Source organism: Varroa destructor, unplaced genomic scaffold (genome assembly GCF_002443255.2).
Source record: "Varroa destructor unplaced genomic scaffold, Vdes_3.0 BEIS01000006.1, whole genome shotgun sequence".
Classification (NCBI taxonomy): Eukaryota; Metazoa; Arthropoda; class Arachnida; order Mesostigmata; family Varroidae; genus Varroa; species Varroa destructor.
The window spans coordinates 26,148,536-26,157,495 of record NW_019211459.1 but is presented as its reverse complement, the minus strand read 5'-3'; the positions used below and the strand labels follow the sequence as shown (position 1 = coordinate 26,157,495).

Genomic DNA, 8,960 nt, shown 5'->3' with positions numbered 1-8,960 from the left:
TATTCTTTTGAATGTTGATGGTCCTGCTGATGAGAACGTAGGGGCGAGGCGCTGATGGCAATGAGCGTACTTCTGCGTTTCTCCGCTTTGTGGCTGTTTTGGAATAGCACGACCAGCCGCACTCGATACCCCTAGTCAACAACGATAATTGTTGAAATGCTGCTGTTTTACTGTAAAAGTGCGCGCTGATTTACTCCTCTTTTCGATAGACAGAAAAATAATACGAATGATGTTTTTTTGACGCTATTTTCTATTTCAATTTGATTGATTTGAGTTATGAGGCAAAGTAAAAGGTACGGGCTTTACGGGTGAGAGGTAAACTACACGAAGACGGCGCAGGCTTGCCGTTCCATCAAGAGAGGCGCTGCAGCGTACGCTCTCTATAAACGAATGAATGCATTATTGTTGACTTGAATTACAGACGCACATGCGACGCAACCGTCGTGAACAATTATACAGAAGCGGCAGGCCAACGAATGAATCAAAACAACGATAGAAAATAAAGTAATAGTTTAGACGGATTTTCTACGAAATCCAATTGGCAGACTTAGCGGATCTGTTTAAGTCAACGCAAAATGGACAGAGATTGCGTAGAACGAATTTTCAGAAAAAATAACTTTCGACTGTATAATCTGCATTTTTAAAGCCAGGCAAGAAAACCAATACATAAATCGTTCTATGGTTAATCCATTACTACTTAATCACAAAAATGAATTAACGACCTTTAAAGTTTAATCTTTTCGAAAAGTGTTGTTCACAAACCAGGTGTACTACAAAGACCGCTTAGAATAGAGAGCTCTACAAGAATTAATCTTAGTGGATTGTTGTCACAGTATATAATAATTTTAGCTGCAGCATAATTTATCAAACGTACTTTCAAGCGATGAAAAAGTTCTTTCTGTACAGTGTAGTTGATTCAAAGAAATAATTCGCACTAATTTGAACAATGTTTTAGTAGCTATTGGACAAAATCTTAGAAATCCATTACCGATTACACCTGATGGCTGTAGCACAGCAGTGACTGCCCCATTTGCTAAGATCGTAGGAGCGTAGTGATGCGTATGAACTTTTTTTTTTTTTTTTAAGGATTGGCTTGATGCTTTTCGCAAAAAGACTATTACTTACTGATGAATCGTTATTATCTAATGCGGTTTCCAAATAACATTTCTCGGTAGGATCTATAGGTCTAGTTGCAAACTGGTTATTCAAGCCCATTTGACTATTACAATTATATGAATTATTGTTTCCATGATGAGTGTGTACAGTGCGTATAACTTTAAAAGCCTAAACTAGACAAAAGATACCCAAAACGAAAAATAAAATGCTTTTCAGCCATATCAGGATATTCAGCACGTCTGTATATATAACTCTAAACATGATAAGCAAACAATTTCAGCATTATCTAATCGCACTCAGTGACATATTGTGCAGTTTTCCCGTCGTGGAGCTTGGATACAGCAAGTTATCATGTCACCTTCATTTTATATGAGGCGTATATTTAATGCATAAACTAAATATATGTATACATAAAACTGCAAGTAATACCCAGCATACATGTTTAGTAAAAATATGTTTATTTTTCACTCATATATATATATATATATATATATATATATCTATATGACTAACGATTAAATATAACAAAAAATATCGTCTTTGCTACTTTGTTATCTGATACTAAATAAATATTTTTTATTAATACGTCTTTGCAAAAAATCTCAGGCTGAAAAGTACGTCAAAGAAAGTCTATGACATGATATGAAGCATGCAAATAGATGATAACCAACATTTAATATGAGTAAGTGTCAAAATCGAGATTAACTGATAGTACGAGATTACTTCTTCTTAATTAAGCGGCATTTTTTAAAAATCATTATCTAATTAGCTTTTATTTTAAACGTATTTTATTAATATAAGATTCCACTTGTAATTGTACTAACCCAAATGCTTTCACTTCTATTCGTCGGGTGCGATTACTGGTTCGCTCACAGTGGGCGACACTACCTCAGGCGAGGCCGGCACAGATCTAGTGGGAACCAAATTCATTCAGACAACGACTGATACACCCAGCTTTGGACATAAGTATGCAACGTTATCGATATATAGAAGAACGATTTATTTTGTATTTTTGGAGTTTGCGCTCACACGGTTGAGGTACTGAAGAGCGGTGGCTGGGCATCATTCCGAGCCTTCATTACTGCCTGGTTGTACGATATACCATACGACAATGTGTTAGCAAAACATGTGACAGTTCTATCCAAAGTTGCTCTAATGGAAATCTATGTAGAATATAATCACAAAAATTAGAGCGTCCTTAAGTATAGTAAAATTCTGCACAAATAAATTTCGCGACTTGAATACAAAATCATTTCGAATTTGCTTTGGTACTAAAAGTGGCCATTTAAAACATGCAAAAGCAATGATGCTTTTGTAGTTCTGTTAGTTTTTACCTGAAAATAAATCGTGAGCTTGATTATATTAAACTTCTTGCGACTACCAACAGCGAAGGAAAATATACTCGTTATTCGCTTAATTATCTAAAGCACCATAAGGTTCCATAAACATGCAACGCATCAACTGAAAATGGTCGCTTATGGTTCTTTGAACAAAAATGCATCACCAAATATGTCCTTTCAGTTTACCGAAAATGATATCTAAACATTTTGCAATTTCAGTCTCGGTAATCCAAAGGTGTCCAAAGTTTGGCTCTTGTGGTTACAAACGTTACGTACCTATGTGAATTTTCAGACGGTGTTATTAAATCATTAGAATTTAAAGACAACTTAAATATTTGAAACTTTTCAGACTCTGTTTGCAAACGAACCTTGTTACTTTGAAGGTATGTTTTGCATTAGTCCAGTTCAAGGATGTATTAAAACAGAAAGCTACACAGATATTATCTCAGCCAGTCAGCAACAAATTGCACCATGGTAAGCAACTGACAGTTGGGATAAAATATAGATATTAACCAGGTAGCGTCTTTGCCTTGCTTCTTTTCTGATATAGACTTAAAGACGCGACATTAGGAAATGCTGGCTGAATATAGACGTTTGGGGAGAGTTACGTAGTAGCAAATATTTTGCAATTTTTGACATATTCCAGGGAAAACCGCTTTCTTAAAAAAATTATTTATCCTTATTAATTGTTTACCCTTACTGGGCTATCTCAGAGGATGTATCTACGATGGCCTTTGTTTTAGGCCATGGGATCTATCACACGATAGCAGTAATAAAACTAAAAAAGGTTTTGGGCAGCCCCAAAGGGATATCGACTTGTAATCTTCTATATACTAGAGTTTAAAAAAAGGGCAATTTTATTTAGACTTTATAACGAATAAATTTATATAAATAAGTCATAGAGAAACTAATATAAATTTTCATATACCATACTAGCAGAATTATAAATTAGCTTTACCATCCGATCTCATAATAATACGCTGACTCAATTAATAGACTTTTTCATAGCGGATATTACTGAAATAAAGCTTAAAAAAGCTAGGTAATGCTTGCAAACTGCGGTTTGTTCAGGGGCATAATTTACTGCCCAATTCATTTTCAGCCTTATTATGACAGAGTGATAAATAGGTCCGTCTATAACATATATACAATAATAATAAGTTCTGTTCGAGTTCTTCTTGCTTCATACGAATGATCGTTAGGTTATAATACTGATTTCGTCCGACGCAAGTGACCCATAGTATCCGTATATACATTAAAAATAACAAAAAGTTGGCTGTAAAAATCAAACGTAATGACAACTGAATCTGCAGTGAAGCTTTGTCTTGACGTGCCTCCTCAAAGGCATTTTTTATTGAAAAATTGCCTTTCAGTGATGCATAGGCAGCCCGCAACTCAAATTTGCTGACCGAGAGCATCTGAAAATAATAATTCATACTTGTGAACATCTTTATTACACTTTCTCACTTTATATAATTTGCGGTGGACGCTATAGTGGTGGTCTGTACCTGCAAAAACATCTGAATTTACTACCCAGCTAATTTACTAATAAAGTCAAAAAGAGAGCTTCTCGTCTTGCGAAATGTATGCTGAGACGTGGCGATTGCTTTCGAAGGTACTGCGTCATTTTATTTGAAAATATTATATCAATAATAACAGGTGGCTTAATTCATACCGACTGGGCTTATAAATCATCCTGCGCTTAAAGCTTCCTGTGAGGATGGATTTGCCTAAGATCGTATTGAATATTGTTGCGTTTACCACCATACAGCGACTTAATGTGATGGTATTCATTTTGTGGTATAGCAGCTATCAAGCCTCTGTCACAGCTATGAAAATGGGATGTAGTACTGCTGCTGCCGCTAGCGCATACTCATCTCTATACAGAGCTGGTTTCGTGCACAGCGTCTCGCCGTTCCGTGGGCCCGTTATTTGCTACCAAGTGTCACCTGCAGACCAGAGCGAACGTCGTGGGGCCCCTCTTTGAATGTCACGGCGAACCGACCTCGGCCGGGTCTTCTGTCTGTCGCTCGTATCTTTTGCTTCCTTCTCTGTTTTCGTCGACGGCTTCGGCGCACCCGGTGTCTTCTGCCGACCCGCAACTGGCTGCCGTGAGCAGCGGCGGCTACTGGTGCCCTTCGTACCTTCTTCAGTTTTCGTTTTCTCGCCCCTGGTGCGGCCCCCGCGCCCCTAACGGTTGTAATCTTTAGACAACATAGGTCAGAAAAACATAGGTCTAAACATTTGGCTAAAGAAGGAACGAGGATACTCGCGGCGTTCATCTTCTTCTCTAAATACACACCATTCTGGGTGAGGCGTATACGAATCTGCTGTGGCGTACACATCGCTCGAACGAGAAACAGGATGAGTTTGGTTAGTGGTTGTGAACGCCGTTACGGCAACCGGCAGAAATAGACGTATCGTTTAAGCGCGCTGCGGGGTCGACGTTGGTAGTGGCCTTTCTGCGGGCTGTCCATGGCATTTTCTTCTAGCGGTTGTACTTATACCACCTCATCTATCGAACGAATGTTCGATGCGTGCAAATGTCAGCTATTGCCGCTTCCGAATTACCCACAACAAAAACACTCAGTCGAGCTATAGAATGGGACCCACAGAAATTGAGACAGATAGGGGCTCAACTTTTCAGTGCTGAATTTCCTCGCTTGACCCCTTGTTGCTACCATTTACTAGTCGGAGAAATATTTTCATTTTGGTGTGTTACTGGTGGAATTAGCGGAACAAATATTTCAGCTTTTTAGGATATGAAACATTCTTTAACGAATACACATTTAATATGAAACTTCACGCAAAGATTGCGCAATTCGTCCCTAAAGCTACCAATATGTATACTTATTTACAGCAGGTGGGTCCAGTTGACCGATGAAAGTGGGTTTAGTGCTGAAAAGCCAACCAATAATTTCTGGCTGTGCGAGATAACGCATAATCTATGATACGCAATATCTCGTCATTTTCTCTTCATTTTCATGATAGATATCGACACGCAAGTTATTTGAAAGAGTTTGCATAAGTTGAAAATAAACTTGAAGCTCTACAAAAGAAATTTATCAGGATACAGTCTGATAGTAAAAGTGGGATTGAGTGCTAGGTTGATCTACGAGCATCGCAATTCTCACCAGTATGATCGCACTAATCTGAAAATTCTAATAATTTCCTCTCCTCCTTCGGATGCTATGTAGAACTTACTAACCTATATGCCCAAAGGAGATTATAAAACAGCATTTATTTACGAATGTAATAGAATGGCATAGGCCATGCAACTTTTTAATTGATCGCAAGCCCTCCACCTTTAAAATTTTGCCTATCACACATATATTGCCTTTATATTATATTTATAACACTGGGTTACGCATAAATAAATTAATCGAAGCTAGAAAGCTAACACGGCATAAAACGACAATCGCCAACCCAAAGGCAGCCGAGAGGCTGCCTAGTGAAAGCAAAAGGGGAAAGTCCGTCGGCGCAAGCTCTGGACAATATGGAGAATACAACAAAACGTTCCATTTGATATCTGTAAGGGCAGCTTTGATGATGTTTGCCTGCGTAGCCTTGCATGGTCGTAGAGCAGAATGACCCCGCTTGTCGCATTTTTTGAATAGCCTGCTTGGCTCAACGCAACTGAGTACAATAAATGTCCCGATCAGCCGTTAGGTTCACAAAGAACAATTATCAGTTAATCAGGCTTTTGCAGCCTCATTAAATGTTGAAGATCTAATTCGACTTTTAGGTTTAGCTTATTTCCTGGCACAGTTAATTCCGATCTCCAATTCTTATTTACAGTAACAGTTCTGTGAAAACCTTGCTTATTGTGGCTGCGTGGCGCCGACCGGGCGAGATGTTAAGGAATCCCTTGTGGGTTCAGAAAATCCATGGGCAAACCAAGCTCTAGGTCTCTGTGCCAACCCAAGGGTTTTGAGGTGGTTAACGACGGTCTTACGGCTACAGCTTATCTCCTCAGCGGATTTCTCAGTTGTTGTTGGCCGTCTTTGTTCAAAAATTACTTTAGATGGTTGTCATCAAACTAAAGCGGTTCGTCAAAGCGGGAGGCATCCTTTAATTTAGTCTTGGCAAACCATCCTTAGCAGTCCTTTCATAAATAGCACCGTGTACGAAGCAGATATCGCTTACTTTTTGTCCGGCCACCACGTTTTATTTGACAGTTTCGGCAGCGTTTTGGTCTTGACGATATACATAATAGAAGAGATGACGAATAGATCCTTTTTTTTTTTTTTACCTGGAACATACATCATCAAGATGAGTCCTTTCGAGCTGAAATTGTACTCAAAACACAATACCGCTACACCAGGCAGACGGAGCAGGAAAAGAGCGTTGGAATGGTAAATCAGGAAAATAGAAAAAAAGCTTTAAAAAAAACCGACCTAATTTATTACCCAACCAAATAGATGGACGCGAAAAATCTACTAGTGAATTAGAAAGAATAGGAAAAAATTACTATTAAAGCTAAATATACTTGAAACAAAGCTACGAATTGTTTTATTCCTATTTTTTCCCTTTTTTTTTTTGTTTTATATGAGGGAAGTCCTCTTTTGCGCAGGCTTAAGCCTGTACAAAAGGGGACTCTATATCAAAATATCCTATTATTATAGTCGGTGTCTTTTCGGTAAACCTCCTCTTCAAAATCGTTCTCTCGAAATTATTGAAAAAATTCTTATTGCTGAAATATTCTGACTACTGTTGCCTTCTAATCGGTATTTCTTAACTGAGCTCAATGCCTGAGTGGCCTATTTATACACCAAAGGTATGATATGTTGATAGGAACAAAGTAACACAAAGGCTTGCAAGAGCCAAAGCTGTAAATAGCCAATATTTTTTATTGGATTAAGAAATCAACCCTGCCCAATTCGACAAAGCTCTGTAATAAGGCTATGTACGATATTTTATACAATTAATTTAATTTAATCAGTACCAACCAAGTACGCGTCTATGTGCGGAACTTCATCATCCATTTACAACACACACTCATGTATAGACTTCCACATAGCGCAGAGCTATAATCTGGCCTATCTCCTGTTCGAACTATCAGAACAGGTGATACTCAGTGAACGAAAACGATATATTCCGTGTATTCGCTCTGAATACATATCGTGCTTAACATAACTTGTGAAAGGCTGTTCGTCTTGTCGTAGATTCAACCTGCGCCAACGGTCCGCGCACCCCGGTCACTCTCTTCGTTCCTACTCGATTGCACACGCTAACACCATTCAAGCGATTAGCATCATCGAGCAAGCCGAGGGGCGAGACCCAGAGCTCATTCCTTCGAGTGTAAAGCACAGGTTGCCACCAGCCTGTGCCATGTGTTAGAAGCTGCACTTAGCAAACTTCGGCGATGTGTCGGCAAGCTGGTATTGAATGTTGGAGGCTGCAGGCCGACTATAGCCAGTTATTGGGAGAGTATGGGAGCCGTTTGTCCCAGCGCAGAGGTCACAGTTAGGGATAATATAATAGCTGTCGTAGAAGGCACTTTGGCCGACCAGTACTCATCCAATTGCATTGTGCTGTTGCAGCGACGTCCCAGAGGTCTCTAAAGAAGAATGCACAGCGTTTCAAGGCGAATAGGACGCAAGTGACCTGCACCGTATGGCGACCGAACCAAGCTGCGCCATCCGGTCGAATCGTGAACAGGTTGTTGCTGGATGCTTTTTACTCCAGTCATCAGTCGCACAGTCTGTCACAATGCCCTCGTCGTTCGTAGCTAGCACATATGCGCTACCGATCTACCCAAGTGCGGTCGCAGCAGGCTCGCTATAAAAAAAAATCGAAATGGGTTTGTGTGTGCAAGACACACACAGCGAGGTAGGAGCTATTCAACGGAAAGATGAACGGAGCATCGGTGTATTTCATGGCCTGCGAAGGCGCTCATCTAACCGGTAGTGCTCTCTTCGTTAAACTAAGACGGTAAACTATATCCATTGCAATGCGCCATTTGTCACAGAAATGTCTCTACAAAGTAACGGATTAGATCTCACGAACTTTGACTTTGATTTAAATTGCAGCATAAAACTACTGCGCTAAATCTAAAAAAGAAAGCTGATAACTATAATTTAACTTCTACACTCCATTTAGGCTGGTGGGACACATCGTGGTACTTTTTTTTTTAGGACTAAACCATAACTACCAATATAAATGGCCATCTAAAGTAGAAGATAGCTGCGGTATTATCTAATCTGAGTTTACCTAATGGCCATAGGAAATCTGCGCAGCTGGTTTTTCTATCCACAGTCCCTCATTCAAAATAATTTTTTTCCTAAATTTCAATAAATTTTAGTTCAGTAAAATATTTCAATAACATAAAAAGAAACATCAAAACTTATCTATCTACTGTTTCAATACGTGCAAACTGTGTTGATGCTATTTCCTTTTACCTACTATCAGAGACAGCCACACGACGCAATATAACGATCAATATTTTATGGCATTATAATAAAATTTATCGAAATGTAGCTATCTGCGTTCGATGTTTACTCA

The 8,960-nt window shown here is 39.1% G+C and overlaps 1 long non-coding RNA gene across 1 annotated transcript; it reads right to left on the bottom strand.

The window, feature by feature from the left end:
- Positions 1–3,769: 3,769 nt before the first annotated feature.
- LOC147755037 (uncharacterized) lies at positions 3,770–4,208 on the bottom strand. Its single transcript, XR_015329936.1, has 2 exons — positions 4,132–4,208; positions 3,770–3,874 (listed from the first exon to the last, which is right to left on the bottom strand). It is a non-coding gene; the product is annotated as an uncharacterized LOC147755037 (long non-coding RNA).
- Positions 4,209–8,960: the final 4,752 nt, after the last annotated feature.